This window comes from Quercus suber, unplaced genomic scaffold (genome assembly GCF_002906115.3).
Source record: "Quercus suber isolate HL8 unplaced genomic scaffold, Cork oak 2.0 scaffold_427, whole genome shotgun sequence".
Lineage (NCBI taxonomy): Eukaryota > Viridiplantae > Streptophyta > Magnoliopsida > Fagales > Fagaceae > Quercus > Quercus suber.
In genome coordinates this window covers 314,744-321,735 of record NW_027069878.1, presented here as the reverse complement: position 1 = coordinate 321,735, position 6,992 = coordinate 314,744, and positions in this window count along the sequence as shown.

The following is a 6,992-nucleotide window of genomic DNA, read 5'->3' as shown; positions in this document are numbered from 1 at the left end:
GCATATGGAGCAGTAAGTACGTAAAGCTCCTTAGCAACATATAAGGATTAAGGGGGAGCCATAGAGGAAAATGTCGTTGTGTCATCATTTTTTTTTTTTTTTGGGCCATAAACTCATTTCCTATATAGTTTAAGAAAAGAAGATTTGTCTCTGCACTAGTTATATATACATGTCAATTTTGTTTTGTTTTTTCATTCGACGACAGCGTCAAAGGAAGCGAAATATGTATCAAACAGCTCCTCCTCTTGTTCAACCTAATTATGCAATTGCCAATGCTTATAATCTTGGCCATGGCGGTGGTTATGCTAATGATCTCGGTAGATTTGGTAAACCTAGAATTTTTTAACATAAACCCAAACTAAAAACTAAACCATAAATCTTGAACATAAACTAAAAATTAAACCTATAAATTGATAGGCTTGAAAATGTTCTTATATGGAGAGGAAGAATGTTCTTAAGCCAAAACTTCACAATTTTAAGAAATATGCTTTTAGATCTTGATTTTATATTATTATTATTATTATTATTTTAACGGTGAAAGTATAGAGGTGAGTTACAGAAGCCTAACAAGGTAAACTTTAGGCTGGCAAAGTGTTAACTTTTAAACTACAAATAGACAACTTAAATTTTAGTCAAACCACAAGTGAGTAAGTTGTAATTCTCCCTTTCTTTTTTCAAATTCTTATTAAATTGTTCTCAATTATACTATTTTGATACATGGATTAGCAAGAAATGATGAGTACTAATTTCTTTTAGACCCCCCCAAAAATAGAAGAAGATGTACAAGTAGGCATGTTGTGCTCTGTATAATCATGTCGTGCTCTGTACGATCACATCCTTAATCTCAAAAGCATTGCCACCATGTCGCAACCAAAACTGTGAAGGAGCTTCAACAGGCACTCTCCAATCTCGAGCTTTACCAGATTTATTTGGAAATCGAGGAAGCAAATTTTTGGGAAATGTGGGCTTACTTGCGTTCACTGATAATGCTGATATCATTGGAGATATTCCACACACTGCTGCCACTTGCTCATACCAGTGGTTCAACTTTCAAAAAGTATTTGGTACGTAGTTTTTTAACAAGTCTAGTTATTTGCTTTGGCAAGTTCTGAATTTTTCTCTTTTTTGATCTGTCAAGATCTTTGAAAGCAGCTCAGTTGAATGACATAGTTAATAAAAATATTTCTGCCCTTTAGTGACTTTAAGAGGCCTAAAAAAAGATTTGGGCCAATGTAGAAACTACCACAAGTGAGAATGTCCTAGGCCCAAAACTGAGAAACTATAAGAAATCAATTCATTTCCATTTTCTCTACCCTTTCCTCCTTATCCACATGGTAGAGCAAATGAGCTCCAAATACGGGATAAGATAATCTGTATTCAATCTAATACAAATATAAAGCAAAAAGTCCAAAGGCAATAAGGCAAAAAAATTTCACAACTGTTAAGGTAGCAAGTTGTTAATTGTTAGATAAAAAAATGATATTAGTAATGGTTTTAGAATCTTTAGATGAGAATCAGTGACAACTTGTTAATTCAGTTGTAGAAAATATACAGTACACCAAACGTGGCCAAAATTATGATAACATGATTTTCTAATACACACCTTCATATTGTTTAGTTTCACTGAGCATATTATTGCTACCATGAGCCATGTTTCACATCTTCTTGACAGAAAGTATGGACACTTGCACTGAGCAGGATATAATTGGCACAGTGGTAAGCTCGACCCTTCCATTATGAACGTAAATGAAGGTGAACACGAGTTGCTGCCCTGTCTTGTTCAGGTACTCTCTCTTTCTCTAGATTATACATCCATAATGTATGTGTATGCTCATATATATATATATATGTTTGGGTATAAATATATTAATATAACAACGCCATATAGCACATTCTATGCTTGTAACGCTTACATAAATTAGTTTGAATTCCTTGTGTCCAAAAAAACAAAAAACCGAAGTACATTCTGAGTTAGCAATGAACCATGTGAAGGATTCTGTACAATTTTCAATTAGCATACATCTTATTAAATATCCTATCACATATGCAGGAGTCTATTCAATTAGACACTGATGGGAATTGCCAAAAAATGTTGTGTGGAGCCTTTGATTAATCAATGGAGAAAGGTCAATAGATTTTCCTGTGATTAGCCCAGCATTCTCCGGAAACAAAAACAAAAACAATTATTCTGGGTCTCGCCAAACATTGTCACATTTTCCATTTGATACCACGTGAAGCTCAATGTGTTAAATCAATATTTGCCCATACATGGTCTGTTGGTTGTCGGAGATTTATTGGTGAGCCTATTTTTGTTCCTAAAGGGGACGACAAGGATGATGGATCGAAATCTTCTTGTGGTTGAGGTGAGCAATGTCTTGATCATTTATCTCATCAACAAAACTGCATAATTTTAGTGTAAGCTAATTTGCAAGCTTAGCTAATGAATATCCAGTTGATATAGTATACACACACGCACATATATATATATATATATATATACCTAATGTCCACACTTTATAAATGATTTTCCAATATGTATGAAGCGTGAACATAAAGAATGTGAGACAATAGTTAACTAGTTTTAGTCCTTTTTAGTTGGACATTTTTTAAAAATTTTGAAAAAATGGTTTATAATGATATTAGATATATTTCTATATAAAAAGTCAAGTGATAATTTGATTCTATTATTTCCCCCTCCACCTCACAAAAGGAAAAAAAAAAAAAAAAAAAACAAACCGTATATTCCCTCAAAAATTAAAAAAAAAAAAAAAAAAGTTAAGTTTTGGTTTGAAATTTTAATGTTTTCACATTTATATATTCCCACGGAAAATTATTGTGTACTCTTGGAGTACCATAAATGCGTACTCCCTTCTCTCACATGAATGGTGAATCCCACTAATTAAATTCATGGTGGGACCCACCATTCATGTGAGAGGGGGGACTATGCATTTATGGTACTCCGGGAATACCTAATAATTTTCCTATTCCCACCAAAAACTAGATTTAAATTTGATCAGCTATTAGTTTGATTTTTTTTTTTCTTTTTTTATATATACAGAAACAATTGGTTCAAAATGGGAATATATATTTATATATTAAAAAGCAAGTGCTAGTTTGGTTCTATTAAATACATTCCCTCAAAATTTGCATTTTTAAATTTCAATGGTTTCACATTTATATATTCCCACTAAAAATACAAACTAAATAAAGCAAAACCAATTCAAAATTAAATTGGTTTTATTTTTTTTGTTTATCTTGTATCATAATTAAACCAATTTTTTGGTTTGTCAAACATTCCTCTTTACTATCTAAAGCCTATCTTAAAAGACTGATAAGTCTTGGTGACTACATTATGTATTTAGGGAAATTATTGTATACTCCCGCAGTATCATAAATGCGTACTCTCTCCTCTCACATGAATGGTGGGTCCCGTCAATTAAATTCATGGTAGGACCCACCATTCATGTGAGAGGGGGGAGTACGCATTTATGGAACTCCGGGAATACCTAATAATTTTCCATGTATTTATATGAACTGCGCTTAAATGTGTGTTTTTTCCTTTCTTGTATTTCTCTATATTGTAGTATGCCATTTCAATACAAATGTGCTATCTTGTAATTCTGGATCCTAAGAGGATAGGAGAAGATGATGCACTTATTGCAAGACTTGAAGTCTCAAAGCACTTGAATTTTCCACTTGGCTTTCATGGGTTTTGGGCCACTGACAAGTAATTTGGTTTTCATAAATGAGCTAAAATTCTAATCAAGTCAAAAATACATTTCTTCACCATCTCAAACCCATTTAGGCGAGTGTAAACTATTGTGACAAAGTAATATTTGTAGTGTTATTGGATAAATAGACTTTCATTTACATGTACAATATGAATCTTTGTGTTAGTACAAAATATCAAATTGCTTCTTTCTTTGTTGTTGGCTTTATGAATTTAAATTGCTTTATAAGAACATGTGGTGAAATGAGTTTATTAGGAAACTTTTAGGCCCCAATTGATTTTATAACAGAATTAATCGACTTGTTAAAGTAATCGGTTAAGAATTTAGATTGATTTTTTAGGTTAATAACCATAGTCTACAAAGAAACATACGTTACACTATATGAAAAACAATAAACAACTAAACAAATGATACAACATATGATGACGCATGGAACTATTCAAAAGGAAAATCACTGTTGGGGTTTAGCCACTAATCCTAAGAAAAACATATTCACTATGGGTCCGTTTGTATACAACTTATTGTTGCTGAAACTAAAAACTAAAAGTACTGAAGCAAAATAATTTTTAAATGTGTGAATAGTGCCGTGAGACCCATTTTTAATGAAAAAGTTACTGAAAGTTTATGGGTCCCGTACACTGTTCATGGACCCATAGAACTGATAAAAGAGGGTTGAAAAGTCAATAAACAACAGCTACTGTTCATGAACAATAGTCGTTGTCTCCCAAAAAGCGTGCGCAGCAGCAAAAAAAAAAAAAGAAAAAAGCGTCAAAATGTAAACACAAGATGCAGATGTGAGAATAATCCGTATCTAAACTCTCACTATATATAGAATTGGAGTTTTTCAAAATAGTAATCATATTCTAGTTTCCTACCACGTGTAGAGCTTACTGACATTTCTTAGTGTGTGTTTGTATCTAGTATTTTTGTTTACCTTTTAGCTTTTTTGATTATGAACGACTTTTTAAGACCTCACATCTTTTTTTCTTCATATTTTCAAAGTACAAGTATACTTTAGTCCGCTTTTAGCAAAAAACCAAGTAAACTAATGTCAAAGGCACACTTAAAGTGAACAAATCCTTGGATTCTTCGATATATGAACTCTATTGCACATGAACATTCTGCACATGACTTCAAGTACCCATGTGAAGCTTTGATCTCCATAGCAAACCCTGAAATGGCTCTATGTCTTTAAACTTGATCTGTATTATGACAACAACAACACCGTGGAAGAAGATTCTCTATTTGCTTCTGAATCAACTTGCTGAATAGGTGAAGGTTAGGATTTTCTCTTTTAATAGTACAAGTTACCTACACAACATGCTAAAAGTCGTGCTTAGTAGGCCTTTTATACAGGCAATACAATTAGGGTTACAAAAACCCATTTGCATAGCTAGGCTTAATGAAAATCCCATCAAATCAAATTCTGATTCTACGATTCTCAATTGATCAAGTATGTGTTAAGAATGTGTCAAACTTAAATGTTGATTGATTGAGGATGCATTGAGATTCCATACAAGAATTTATTTTTTTCAAAAATTTTGTATATGCATATGTATATGGTTATGTTTATGGTTGTTTATATGTATTTGTACACATTTCAATGGTCTTGTTTATTCGTGTATCACATAATTTACCATCTAGAGTCAAGTCCTCACTCCCAATTGATTGAAACTTGATACCATCGTTAATAGAAGCAAAGTTAGGAGGCATAGAACATGTATCACGTGATTTTGGAAGCGTACAAGAATCCTGGCCTTAACATTAAGCTTTTAGTGCAAAACATTTCTATCTTCATAGCATGAATACTTCCTAATTGGATCTACCAGGAAAATGGAGAGACAAATATTAGGAGAATTAACCATGTGCGAGTATTTAATGATGGTATTATATGAAGAAAATCAAATGTTTTCCAACTAAAATACAAATAAAAGTATTCTAAAATATCTATTGTAACCATATATATAAACAACTTCTTGGAGGGCAAGTATTGATGGAAATGTCCACAATATTAATACGAATATGTTGCTCTTAGGATAATCAACTTTTGAGATTTTCATGTATTAGTCCTAATGTAGCAAAGCATTATGCACATAATCATTTTTGATTCACTTAGTTCATTGATCTTATATTTTGTTTTTCGAATAATAAATAAATAGACTGTTGCTAGTATACTGTTAATTATATTGTAAGTCATTACAAGCGGTATATCTCAGATAATATTTAGATTTTTAGATCTCTCTACAAGGACAGTAAAGAGACAGATTTATCACGTCCATGGTTTGGTTTTTTTTTTTAAATAATAATGCATATTCATGTTTTTTGCAATCTCTATTTGGAGAAGTAATAATGTGAAAGTTATAAATGCTAGTATTATGTAAAGAATAAAAGAAAGTCCAAAGTTTATTGGCTAAAACATTGAACTTTTACAACGATTCACCATTAACCTTTATTAAAGATAGAGAGAAAAATGATAGTAAACTTAGTGGAAAAAAAAAAGGGTAAATAAGAAGCACTATTTGAAATTAATGATAAAAAAAATTTCCAATTACCACTTTTTTTTTTCTTTTATGTCAAAAACACCCCATAAACTCTACTCAAAGCCATGATAATTTTTAACTTATTATTTTTTTTTTCTTAATTTTTGTACACACAAAATTAATTTATTAATTTAGTTGTTTTAAACTTTAATAAATTATTAGCTGTTGAATTTAGATTTTTAATCTGTGTATTTGTATATGCATATCCATATGCATACGTTTATGTTTGAACGTGTGTGTATATAACTTTATATATAGAAACGCATGTGTATACATAGTTGGTTATGTTTGTATCGCATAATTTACCATCTAGAGTTAAATACTTACTCTATCACTAATTTGAATTTGATACAATTGTTAATAGAAGTAATAAAATGCAAAAAATGTTGATTTCCTTCAAATGTATTTGGGGAAAAAAAACCTACTTCCATATCATTTTGGACCCATAAATGATAAAATGAATTTATAAATGTGACTTATTGGTGACTGAATGTACAAACAAAGTTAGGAGTTATTAAATTCGTATCACTTGATTTTCAACGATACACCACTAACATATTTAAATCATAATTTATCATCGTTTATAGAAGCAACGATATATGTTTGCATCATTAACTTATGTATGACATCACTATGACAAAAGGCCAAGGTGTATTACTATTTTGTCTAGTTTCGATTATATGGATGAAGTAAACACAAGAAATCTAGCAGTTTGTTATGA